General features: G+C 38.9%; 1 protein-coding gene and 1 non-coding gene across 12 annotated transcripts in view; both read right to left on the bottom strand.

Annotated features, from left to right (window-relative positions):
- The window catches only part of myo9aa (myosin IXAa), an 80,636-nt gene that overhangs the window by 63,659 nt on the left and 2,972 nt on the right, over positions 1 to 14,005 (bottom strand). The gene's annotated exons all lie outside the window — the stretch shown is intronic.
- LOC113147663 lies at positions 9,000 to 9,165 on the bottom strand. Its single transcript, XR_003297382.1, has one exon. It is a non-coding gene; the product is annotated as a U1 spliceosomal RNA (small nuclear RNA).

Genomic DNA, 14,005 nt, shown 5'->3' with positions numbered 1-14,005 from the left:
ATATGCATTATTTTACTTACAGTCTAAACAGTATTTGCAAATACTGTTAAAAGTATACATACTTACATGCATTAAAAAAGATAAATAAATAAATTTATTGACCATGAGCAACTGGTAGAGAAGATGTTTAAGGCATGAGGTCACTGTCTCTGTGTGTCGGCTCAGTAATTTAAAGGTCTACTGAAGACACACACCAAGGTGTTTGCCCTGGAGGAAGTGACAAAACCGACAGTGCACACTGGAGAAAACCTGCAATGGCCGCTCCTCATCTCCCCAAACAACTGAACCATAAAGCAATTTGGCTAAACATCGCACACAAAGCAAATCATGAAACAAAATGACGACAGAAAATGTTAAGAACTTGAGCAAGAACAATACCGAGAAAAGACACAGTCCAAAACGTAAAAGATGAGGAGATTGTTGAGAAGACACATCAGATGAATCTAGCAGACATTTTGGACGATTAAAGCCTGTCCAATAAAACGGTTGATATGCACAAGCATTTTCCCACATATCACTAACTTTACTAATAACTAACTTTAAGTATATTCTCACAACCATTGGGAGGAGGCATGTTTTAACCAACGGCAGAAGCACATTTATTGTTAATGCAGATTAAAGTGAAAATATCAATGCAACAGATTTGAATGTTTTATTCAGAGATTTTGTATAATTAAACATGTAAAAGAACATTAAACTAGCTGCACTTTTTCAGTGTACTGAGAGATGCCTGTTTGGAGGTTTCCCTCTAAGAAGAGTTCAACCATGTGAGTCAATGAATGCCATTGTTATAGGAGGAGTGAAGGATCAAGTTTGGTCAGCTTTCTGCTATGTGAAGTCATCTTCTTGAAAAGCTACATGTGTGTGTGCACCACTGTCAACAGGCTAAGCTTGTGTATTTACGGCTTATTATTTGTTGTGGAAGCTCTTTATTGTACCTTTAGTCACTGGGAATTTGAATGTGTTACACAAAGGTGTGTGAGTTGGCGCTAAACTAAGAACTCTCACATCTTCTCTACACATTATGGTGATATGTTAATTTGTAAATTTGACATGAGCATCATGAAAAATCCAGCAACTGTGTTTATTTGCTACATGTCACAGGATTATCCTGCCGGGTTCTCACTGATGTACATTTGGTTTCCATCATTATTAGAAACTAATTTGCAATCAAGTGTTAATTGACCTTAAGACTAATACCTATCACTTCTAATGTAACATTGTCATGGTATTTTTCCTCCTTCAAACATTTCTGTCAAATTGACCAGTCAAGTCTGGTCACTGGTGCATCCTCATGTAGTCAGCAGAGCTAAAGGCTGGGACAGATGATACTGGGTGTGTTACAACACAAGTTGTAAAGCACTGATACATGCCCATCACATTCCGATCTGGTCTGACAGGCGTGTCATCTTGTATTCACCAGTTTCATTACAAGTTCAAGTCATGTTTGGCCATATTAATTAAGTTTTTATGTCATGATTTTGCTACTCAGTTTGTCCGTGTCACTGCTCAAACACCAAAAAGAATTTTAATTTAACACACCATTTGAGTTTACACCAAATAATAAGGTCAGGGTTCCTCGACTAAAAGTCCAAGAGGTCTAATCACGTCAAATCCTCTCCAGTCTAGGTCCTGACAGATTCTTAAGAATTAATGATTGAGGTATAATTGTTTATATATAAAAATACTATAATTTAATTGTGGGGACTATTTCCCGATTGTTTGTAGAGTGCTTTTTTTTGTGATGACATTTAACTTAAAATCTGTACACTGTGTAGTTTTAGGCTGTAATATTTCACTAATTCAACAGATTTATTAGCTTAATTAATGAATGAATAGGAAAAAACATAAATTATTATTAAGTATTCTTAGGCTACAGCCTAAGTAAGAGTTTACAGGCATATTTTGTTTTTACAGAGATGTTGTGATTTGTATTCTTGCAGCAACCACAGCAGAACAGGTTTAGTGGCCTTCTTTTGTAGTAGGGTGAATAAAGGCACCACTGCGTGTCTAGCTGCTGCATAGTGTAGTGGTAACAATCCTGGCTGTGGCCGACCTCCAGCAGGGGTCCGTAGGTAAGACCTCCTTACACTCAGCTGCCCGGCCTTTGTCTTGTACCTTTTAATTTGCTTTGGATAAAAGCGTCTGTCAAACGACTAAATACTAAATACTAAAGATACTAAGATTTTTCAGTAAATCTTTATTGAATTTTGAACAAGCCACCAGTTTCTGTAAGTGTTCTCACGCGACTACTGTTGCTCTGCTGACGTGCTGCCCGTGCTGCAAAATCTGATTTCCCATACATGTGCATTTCCCCTCGTCTTAATCTGATTTTAACCACTAAAGTCTGCCTGCTGCTCAAAATCAGAATCTAACCTCTAACCCCTCTTTGTCTGCTCTGGCCTGAATGGATAAAAGACAGCAACGCCAAGGACCCTCACCTTTGTTTACTTAGTATACTGGTTTCTACCATTGTATGTTCTAAAGAATGCTAAATATGTGCATGTGCTGCATTAGAGGCACAGAAAGCTTTTGCTGTAAGGCACTACCATTAGAGAACTACTATATCAAACGTCTACAGGAGATTTGAACCGACGTTCATTTGAAACGAGAACTACAGGCCGACCAACACTGACTGATGAGTTTTACTAGGTGGCGAATAGGGCTGATAGCATTGCAACAACAGCAGACTGAGTCTCAGTGGACACTCAACACTAAGACTTCATGTAATCCAGAACATGAAATGGATTAGAACAGCTCCGTCGTTCTTGCTATCGTCGCTCCTTCTCTTCATTCACTCTTTAGTTCATCCAACCACCATTTCCTGGTTGCAGGGGCCAAATGTGAATGGTGCGTTTACTGACAGTTTTGTACAAATCATACTTCTATCTCATCTTAATGTGGCCGTGGACGTGCCGTACACCAACTTGTTCAACACGCACACAAACACGCACAATTACAGGTCACCATTCCTTGCACCCAAATGTATCAATGTGTAACATAACTCTGCCTCTGTAATGTCAAGCAGAAATAGTTCACCTTCAGCCTGGAGGCAACACGCGCCTCACAGAGAGGCCTTGACCTTGTCAAGCAAAGAGCTACAATTCTCCAGTTTCTTCGGACTCTGCTAAGAGGCTACTAAAGTAACACTGTGGAAACAGAAACCTGCAAAGTCAGCTAGTTTCTGATTAGTTGATCGATAGGTTGATAGGAAAATAATCATCAGTTTATGCTGTAACTTGGAAAATTCACCGAACACAAACATGATTTTAAACTGTCAATGCAATGTATTGATATGTTCTTATCGAGTTGTTTCTATTTTATGGGCTGCTTAAAAAGTAATTTATTGTGGAAAAAAAGACTAAACATTGCAGTTTCTCTAGCACTGAGATTTACTGCTTCCATTTCATAGAGAAATTCTGCAAATAAATGAACTGGAAAACTTAAATGTGACAATATACTGTTTTACATCATGTGTAAGAAGTGCACAAACCATGTCTGAGCATTATCAATAACACTGTTCAAAAGCAAAGGGCTGACAGTGGTTACATTTTCCAGTCTGCATGGTAAATTGACTGTAACATGAGGATGTAGAGATCTGAAAACAGACTACCATACCTTCCTCCTGTATTTAACTCACTGCTGAATGACCATGTTCAAGGCTAATTCGGGTAAATGTGAAAACACAGAGGACAGGGTTCCAACATTGCAGTCAGCATCTTTAACATTTTGGGCTTGGTGCAAAATTACAGTTAGGCTAATACATGGAAATGCTTCCTCAAAGTTTACATGTGTAGACTGTTCACACTGCTCCCTGAGCTCTTATGAAATGACAGCACCAGCAGATTTACTAACACAGAAATTATTCTTAATATAGAATATAGATAGATCATCCAAACAAGATTCCTATAGGTGAAGTGAAATTGTTCTCAGCATCTCCTTTTTGTAGCTGTAGTATTAGTATAAGTATTTGTTTTCCTGTGATAAGTATGGTACATGTAACCACTGCCTCGTAGCGCATCCTACCAATGGTTCAGAGGCTACAGTCGCTGTGCCCCAAGGCCTGTAACTTTATTATGGGAGACTTTAACCACTGATCCTTGGAAAACACACTCAGAAACTTTTACAAATATGCCTCCTGCCCCACTAGAAAGAGCAAGACACTAGGCCGCTGTTATGGCTCAATAAAAGGAGCTTATAAATCTGTCCCTCTTCCACCACTGAGCACTGAGGATCACAACCATGTGCACCTCATCCCTGCCTACAGCACACATCTACAGAGGGAGAAGGTGACCACTAAACAAGTTAAAACCTGGTCAGAGGAAGCTCTGCTGAAAGTTGGATAGCACTGTGTGGCATGAATTCATTAAATCATCCAGGTATAATGATGAGCTAACAGATGTGGTCAGCTCCTGGATCTCTTACTGTGACGACGACTGGATGAAAAGCTCAACACGTTTTATTCCAGAGTTTATGTGTCTGACTTCAGCAAGTAAACAACTGCTTTGAAAAATAATCCCTGCACCTCCGCAAGTCCTGTTTTGAAGGAATAATGCTGTGCAGACTTTCAACAACTGCAAACTAGGAGAAGTCGTGGTTGCAATGCTATCAACAGCCTAACTCTGAATACTTGTGCTTTAAGCCACACAGAGCCCGATTTAGACCTCTCGCAGTTTGAACTAATAGGGGGGTGCAGGATGCCACTATGACACTCCTTAACTACATACAGTTTATAAACATTTGGAGGGGAAATCATGCTAGACTGTTGTTGTTTGCCTATACTAAAAGATTCAGACTTACATTCTACAGAGATTCATTTCAGTGATTTTTAACCAGGAGGTACGGGTACGTGAGAGGTGACAAGTTTGCCTTTTTCCTTTTAATATGCTGGATCCTTTTGCCACTCCCAGCTTGTTAAACAAATTCTTCAAATTGAATAATCTGAGAAGAAAAGACACCTAGAAAAAAATAATCAAATAAGAACAGCTCATTATGTACTAAACAAGACAAACCTGCAACAATTAGAGAGGCATTACACATGGTAATAAAGACATCAATAAATCCTATTAAATCTAGGTCAGCAGGGTTTACGACTGATGAAACATGAGAGAGGAATGATACTACGTGAGCGTAAGGGAGTGGAGATGAACAAATCCCTCCTGAACTTGTGTTCCAGGAGGAACAATTGTTTTGAGGCTTGCGGTGCAACACAAACGTATTTACATTTAACTACCTCTAAAGTCAGTTGTGCACTTACTCACATGATTCTCAGGCCTACAAATGACTAGGAAGCACTGGCTGCAGTGTGGAACATAAGATGTAATTGAAATATTCAGAGAGCCAGCAAGAGTGAGAGGAAAATAAACAGTGAGAGGTGGGAGACAAAAATGTAATTCTGTCTTTCTCACAGAAAGTGAACGAAATGAGAAAATGGAGGAGACACAGAAAACAGACAGAGAGAAAAAGAAAGACTACATGATGTTAGTTTCCTGAAATTTGAGCTATGGGAAAGTGAGAATGACAACAAATTAAAGGAAGCAGGAAGAATTCTAGGAGACAACCTGTCTTTAGTATACGAGACATCACTGTGCTGCTAATCAGTGATATAGTTCAACAATTTCTCAGCTGGTTTATTGCTCAGCTCTGTGCCTGAGCTGACAAATGCCGTCTAAATGTAGGTTCAGCAAAGGCAAGAAAGAATCCAACTGCAAGTGCTTGAATGAATGCTAGATTTAAAATACTTTAAAACTTGCTTTGCAAATTATTTATGAAAAGGAAATGTTGATGATAATTTTTGGTGAGTACGCAAATAAGAACATAATAAACAACACTTTCAAAAGAAAACTTGTGTGCATCTTTTTTTGGGGGTGGCAGAAATACTAAAATACTGAAAGAACAACACCAAAAGCTCTTTAACACTGCAAACAGGTCACTATATACAGGATTAATACATCCAGACTAAAAGTGCACACCGTGCCACCACCAGAAATGGTCAGCAGCTGGTGTGGTACTTGAAATTGTTTAAAATAAAGTCTATCAGGTAGTAAACAACAATGTGTTAGCCTTCGTGCTGCTCGTATTTTAACCTGCAAGAATTGTGTTAACAAGACGCCTGAGTCAGTGAAGCCTGAGCCGGGCTGGAACAAGTCCAAGCTAGAATCACTGTCCACACTGTAATTAAAAATGACTGAAGGCCTCTTAGGTCTGTCTGTGCACACAGCACAGGATAACTGTGACTGGTCATTCTGAAAGAAGCGGTGGGCTACACTAACTCGCTTCACATTCCACTGGCCAAACACCAACAGGTGACACGAAAATATGATACTGGTGGAAGTGCCATGTGCGTTTGCTAAATTAAGAGCCTAATGTTGCTGTGCACGACCTATGATTGTTATTGCCTGAAATGGGCTGAGAGTGGCGGGACCATGCAGAGGCAGGAAATTAATAAACGTATTCAACCGGAGCCTCAAGGACAACATAGTAAAAAAAAAAAAAAAAAAATTATATTATATGTTACTGTGATCTCTCATATCCACAGTCTGTGCAGGTCCTGGGCCTATAACATTTTCACTGACAGTTCTTTACATTAGGAGCTTGAAAATTGAGCAAGCAATTAAGCAAATGCTTCTGTTTCAGTCAATGTCTCAATGTAACTTCATGTCTAGATAAAATCAACAATTCCAAAGTGCAATGCTGATTCAAAAGCTTGTAAACGACTAGTGCGTTGATTTTAATGGATCCTTGTAAAAAGGGAAGGAGCTGAAATAAATGTGAATATGGTTGCTCACCTACACATAGGGTATAATGTACTTTTGGATTTCAAACAGCTACCACGTAAAGTTTACACTTTTGTCATGATTCAGTGTGGTTAATCTACCTCATGATGTTTTTTTGCCATTATGCAGAACTCTGTTACGGGTGCTGAGAAGAATGTCAACTAAAAAAATCCAATGGGCTTCTATGAAAGAGCACTAGAAAAAGAAAACAGTGCCACACCTCAGTTGCCGTCATGGAGAATTCCACTTCCTGTGTTCACTCCCAGGACGTTGACAACATCCCTTGGTGAAACAGGAAGTGTAGCTCAGGGGGCTTCAACATCACAACATCATCACGATATTACCTTTACTGTATATTTCAGCTTCTACACAGTGGGTGAGCGGTTTGTTTGTTTTTTACTTTACTAACATGGTTTATAAACTCAAAGTCCAATACCAGATCGTGACAAAGGGGTTTTGGAGAAATCTGGCACTCAAACTTTCTCCAAAAGACAAACAATGAAGTCTAACTTCACCCAACAATTGAAACACAGCTGACTATGGCGCCACTTCCAAATCTGTATATATTCCATTGCAGCACTGTTTACGTTCACTTCACACCAGCACAGGGAGGGAGTAGGTGGGGGCTAAACATTAAAAATCCAAAACGCAAACATTAAAAACTATTCGTTCTGTGGTAAAACTAAGTCAGTTTTTACACCATGTGGTGCAGAATTAAGTGCTGTATGTGAATTAAATTCTAAATATGCGTAAGGTTCCTTTCAATTCCTTTGTTTAACCAAGAATCACTTCTTAACACATTAATAACCCAGCTGGTGATTTTAATTATGATTTAAGAAGCAATTCATTTTTGCAATGCAAGTCATGTGGTAGTTTAGCACCTATGTTAAGTGAAAATCGCATTTCTGCGATTAGTTTTTGACCGTCATTGACACACACACACACACACACACACACACACACACACACCATAAAAACAGTAATGTCGGGGTGAAAAAATGTAAAATGTGAGGTGAGCCATGATATTTCTGAATTACATAGTTTTTCTCAGTGTTTCTAAGTTGGCAGATGAGGCGGTGAGGTCAGCTGATCCTGACACACCTGCTTTGAAACCTGTTGCTCGTCTCTCGTTTCTCAGCTGCTGGCTTCTTTCCAACACTTCTGACTTTGTAACTCTGCAGTTTCCTCCTTAACAAGCTATATTCTGGCTTATGCACTTGTAAACTAACTTGTCTTTGATTCCTGTTCACAGTGGGATGTACTGCTTGAGAAGTTCAGTGGTCAGTGCCTAAAAACTAAATAAATGTGAGTCACTGTTTCAATAGTGCACTTTTGTTAGAAGCCAGTGGTGTGGAAGAACATTCCTTCTCCTGGTCTAATGAAGCCGTAAGTGGAGAGGTTGGTCAAACTGCATCACTACTGAACATTAGAGTAAATGCTGAGTATAAAATAAGGCCGTCTCTTGGCCTGACTCCACATTTCTATTTTGTTGTTTTCGAGTTGGAAAATTGTTTTCCCTTTCAGACTCCATTCTAGCTCTGGAAATGTCAATATGACGCTGCACAATCTACATTCGGTCGATGGAATAGGAAAAGCACCACCCACAGTAAAAGAGGTCCACAAATGGAGGGCTCATTGTCAACAGCTGTTGTTTAAAATGAAAAAGTGTTTGGGTTATTTCTGGAAATGGAGAACATATCAAGATTCGTATTTGCCGACTATATCCTAAATCATAACTAATAATAACTGTTATCATAACTGTTTCAGTGTGATAAGGAGAAACAATAGAGAGCTTCTGAATGTTACTAAACTGTGATGTAATTTTAGAAACCAACTTTATCAGCATCCCTTAAACCTGCAGCTTAGAGGGATGGCACTTGATACCAACTGAATCAACTGCATAACACAACACAACAAAACTAAACAAAAAGAAATATCAATATTGAATATGGTGAGTCTGACATAAGCCTTAAATGGAAAAAAAAGATACAAGCCTGGCACCTTTTATCTTATATTGTCTGATATTTGCTCAAAGCAGGTCCAGTACAGTAAGTTGTTATATACCATGAAATGCACAGCACAATAAATAATTGTGTAATGTAAATAACACTGATTTTTTTTTTGTCAATGTCAATGTTTGTACAGTATAAGCCTCCAGCATCCTATCTAAGATTAGTAGATACTGTAGACTTAGATCTTATTAATCCTAAGGGTAATTCCAGCAGAGAGAGTAGTAATGTAGTCCCGCACTACCAGAAATTATCCAATTAAATTAAATCCCACATTTGGGCAATTTGCAGGACTCAGCACAAAAGAAGTGCAATAGCTAAGCCTCGACCTGGCCAACCTACCTTCTTGATCATGGGATCTACTCTGCCAGGTACAGTGGCAAGAAAAAGTATGTGAACATTTTGGAATTTCAGGGTTTTCTCATTAATTTGTCATAAAACGTGATCTGATCTTCACCTCTCAAGAGAATTAACAAATATACTGTACCTAAAATAATAACACAAAAACTATTCTGTGCTTTTATGTCTTTATTGAGAAAAACCATAAAAACCTCATAGTGTTAGTGGAAAAACTGAATCCTGAAGAATTTGAATAATACACTTGGGAATTTATCTTCCCATCAATCACTGCGAGGTGCAAGGATCTTTTTACACTAGATGTAGTGCAGTGTGTTCTTTCCAAATAGTTCAATCTTAGTTTCATCAGTCCACAAAACATTTTGCCAATACTGCTGTGGAGTGTCAATGTGCTCTTTGGCAAACTTCAGGCGTGCAGCAATGTTCTTTTTAATAAGCAGCAGCTTCCTTCATGGTGTCCTACCATAGACACCCTGCAAGTTCAATGTTTTACATAGTATAGACTCATGAACACGGATATTAGCCAGTTCCAATGATGTCTTCACATCCTTGGCTGTCTCTCAGGGTTGTTTCTTCATGTCACTAATGAGTGTTTGTTGTGCTCTTGGGGTCATTTTGACTGTTCGCCCACTTCTTGGTAATTAGCCACAGTCCCAAAGTGTCTCCATTTGTAGATTGTTTGTCTAACTGTAGACTGGTGAATTTCTAAAGTCTTTGACATCACTTTGTAACCCTTTCCAGATTTATGTAAATCACCAGTTCTTGATTGTAGATCCTCTGAAAGCTACTTTTGGTGAGGTATGGCTCACATAAGTATCTTTTTCTTGTGCCAAGCAAACTCAAAAAGTGTTTTGTTGTCAGTCAAAGTAGCTCTAGTCCACACCCTCAAAATAATTTTCTTCCAGGTATGCCAACACCTGATTCAAATTAGCTGATATTGAAATTCTGATCAAAGTGTAGTGTAGGCAGTAGCTGGTGAGAAGCAGTAGCGGCAGACAACAAGATTAAGGAAGAGGAGGGAGAACAAGAGGAAGACAGAAGGACTAGAAGGTATCATTGACCTGGATTATGCACACTCCATTTCCCCTTCAAAAAGAGAGTCTGTTGGTTCAAACAAGCCCATTGAGCCACCTCTGGCCTGGGGGAAGACAGTGCTGAGGAGCAGCTAGGATGCTAACATGTTTCCTCCAGAGGTATTTAACACCTAATCACAAATAGTCACAGTGTGCCTGCAACATACACAGTACAACGTAACAGGTATCGGGAGCTTGACTGCAAAGAACGACAGACTCAGTAAGAGAGGCTGCAGATGCCAAAAGGACTCATGTCATCTTTCATAGCTGAGTGGAGATGAGCTGTAATGACTGCTCATAGTGCCAAGATGCCTCCAAGCTCGCAATGAAGAGCACAAGTGTCCTCTGATGTGCACAAGTGTTTACTATAATGGAAACCTGTGATCAGGTCAAGCAAAAAGACAAAAGGCATTTAAACATAAGAGAGAGGACCGTAGGTGTGTGTGTGTATGTGTGTGTGAATGTGACTATTCATGGTCAATTAGCACTGCTTAACACAGAAACTTGAAATCTGTTGCTGAAGGGCATTCAACGCCTACTTTGCAAACTATTTCAAATCACAATGAATCATGCAATACATGAGTGGGAACCAGTGATCAAAGGAAAGTTTATAACGTAATACATCAGATTACAGCAGTAAAGAAAACAAACCCATGGCCATGCTTGCGAGTCTTGCAGAAGTGCAGCTAATTTCAAAGTCCCCTTTTAAATAGTTAATTGTTATAAAAATAAATCTTAATGCAACAAAAGGAAAGTCAGCACTGTTGAAGTATGGAAACAAAAAGATGGCTTTTATGAATCTCTCCAGATAAGCTCCAAATTAAATGTTTTTTGAGTTTCAAGCAGTAAAGTGAAAAGTAATGAAATGCCAGCATGTCCTTTTCAGCATCTAAATGTTAAGCAGAATCTGAAGCACATCTGTTTAGCGTATTAGGAAAAAAACATGGCCTGTAATTACAGGGCAATGTTACAGAGACGCTTGCTGTCTCTTCTGAGGATGGGGACGACTGCCGTCTTTCTGCCTTCAGCACATTGCAGACCTTTAGAAATCTGAGCCTGGTGCTGCAGTCGACACAGAGACAGCAAGAGCTGCAAAGTGAGGATAACGCAAGGGTGTTGATGCTCAGACGACTTTAAAAAAGAAAGAAAAGTAGCAGGTATTCATGTTTTAGAAGTGAGAAATCTCCAATGTTGTTTAATACACAGAGAATCATCACAGAACAATGCATGACAGAAAAAAACTTCTCAGTCCACCTCATCACAACAGTACTTCACCCTCTGTGTGAACAGTCCAAGCCTTCATCTGAATCCTTATCAAGCTCATACTGGTAGTCTATCTCCAAAATCTGGACCTTACAGGTGGCATTTGAGTCCACTTTCAAAGTTCAGGCAGCATGACTTAGAGCAAAAATATTTGCAAAGCTGAGACAGCTTCACTGTTAAGTGACCACTTCTTAAGCTGAATGGACAACTCCGACTTTGTGGGGACAATAAGGACCCTCTAATCGTCTCCAGGGTGTCTGGCCATAATCATTCAACTGGTCTACTTGGTCAATGCAGTGAATGCCTGCTGTGAAATGCATCAGTGAGTAATTAGGCTGAATACAGATACGAGCCAAAGTAAAACAACAGTGACCTTAAACTGCACAATGTGTTCAAGAGTGTGCAAACACTATTCTTTCATAATCAATACAATGATTTGATGCTATTTAATACTATATAAAAGGTCTGTTTTTGAAAGTGAGAATGAAAAAATATTCTATTCTTTAAAGCAAAAGTGAAACACTTCCGTAATAGTAATAATGTAATGATTACATAATGCAGTTAATGTTTATTAGTGGCTACATTTTCTGCTAGATGGTCAACCTGACACTATATTTTAGTAGATCACATACCGTCATACAGAGCTTTGCCAAAGTATGGTCCAAGTCTTTCCATTTCATTTCAATGCAACCCAGTAATGAAGTTTTAAGATGTTTTGGTAATTAACAGACAAAACGCCAACACACTAAAATCTGATACGTAATGTTCCTAAAACTAGAAACCTAGTGTTTTCCTGTCCATAGATATTTGACTGATTTAGCCTTTAAATCAAATGTAAGTATGTCTTTTACGTACTCAGGCACACAGGTTCCTGTGAAAAGTAGAGTACAGCTGCATGACTGCCTCAATTTTTCTTTCCATCTTTTTTTTTAAATACTTGTTTCCAACCCACTTGGGAAGCTACACTTCTGACCATAACTCCAGTTAATGGTTAGACTTAATCTCAAAGTAGCCTATATCATCTGCTCATTTACTTACTACAGATAACTACAGTAGAGATTAGATAGGAGCAGCATTCCTGCCATTAGTGAGTATTTGAAATCTTCCTTATCAGGGCCTGTTTGTTGTCAGTTACCCACAACTATCTCCGCTCTTCCTCCCCTCTCGCCTCTTACCGACACTGTACAGACTACTGTAAACTGGCAGAATTCTTCACAGATAACAGCAGCGGTCTACTGCAGAGACAAGTGTGCGTTCAGCACTGACTGGGTGTTATTAAGCATAAAACACAGCACTTGGAGGTTAAACATCAAAACTTATATTGTGAAGCTCTGTGATGCTGTGGTGTGAATGCTGAAGACTGCTCTACAAACTGGCAGTAATGTGTGCCATACACAACAGCACATACCTGGGGATTAACCATAGGCCCTGTCCTGTCTGTAACATAAAGCAGCAGGGGGCCAGGAGCTATTGTTACAGCTGTGTCACACAAAATTTTAGAAAATGACAACTTCAGTTTGTCTGCAGAAATGTTGTCACTGACATTCAGTGACTCCTGCTATTTAACTTTAATAACAGGAGCATCATATGTCACCACAGGTTTTATGAAGAATATTTGTTTAGATTTAAAAAATAGAATTAAAATACTATGATTTTGGCCAATTACATTGAAAATTCATCATGGCTAGTCCACCCAAGCCAAAAATGATTTATTTCATTTTGGCCAAAAACACAAATTAGTATGCACTAGAGCATTAATTTCCACAACTAACTTAAGTAATTTCTTAACATGGAATCACATAATTATTTGGAGTCAATTAATAAGAATTACAGTATAGAAAAGACAAAGTCATGGTGCTTTCATCGTATGACATTTAACTTTTGTTATTTTTAAGCTCTGACTAAAATATTATAGAAATGAAGCGAGCGCTTGCTTCTCCATCCAAAATAAATCCCTGAAAGGGAATATAAACCAGCTTCCAACCAGATAAGTACAGGCTATAGAGTCAGTTTTCCATTTTGAGGCATTTATTAAAAAATAATATAAACTCAATTCACATGACTTAATTTGCCAAAAATAAAAACAAATAAATAACAATGCACTCTCTTCTTCCATCTCCCTTCAGCTACTGTTAGCACTAGTGAGTTAATGAGAGGAAATGCAAAACACAGAAAGGCTGAGCCTTTGAGGCCAAAGCTCTTCTCATATAATGGCCAACTAAAGAAAGAGGATCTTTGTTTGGAGCAACACAAGCAGGTTCCTCTTTAATGACTTCATGTGCATGCCAATCACTTACACCATACAATTCCATCATGTGGCCACTAAACTTTTCAGGGCATCCAGATCATATGAGCATGCAGCACGTGACGTAAGTTCCCTCCCAAACACAAACTGCGATTTGGTTTTGTCAATAACAGCTCCGGGTCTGAAGATGTGGTCATTACCATTTTCACACTGTAGTGGAGATGGCAGCAGATGTGAAAACAACTAGCCCCAGCACAGAGGGCTCAATTTTCAAGAGAGCAA

Source organism: Anabas testudineus, chromosome 3 (assembly GCF_900324465.2).
Source record: "Anabas testudineus chromosome 3, fAnaTes1.2, whole genome shotgun sequence".
Taxonomy (NCBI): domain Eukaryota; kingdom Metazoa; phylum Chordata; class Actinopteri; order Anabantiformes; family Anabantidae; genus Anabas; species Anabas testudineus.
Note: the sequence above shows the minus strand (reverse complement) of the source record. Positions and strands in the feature narration are given on the sequence as shown.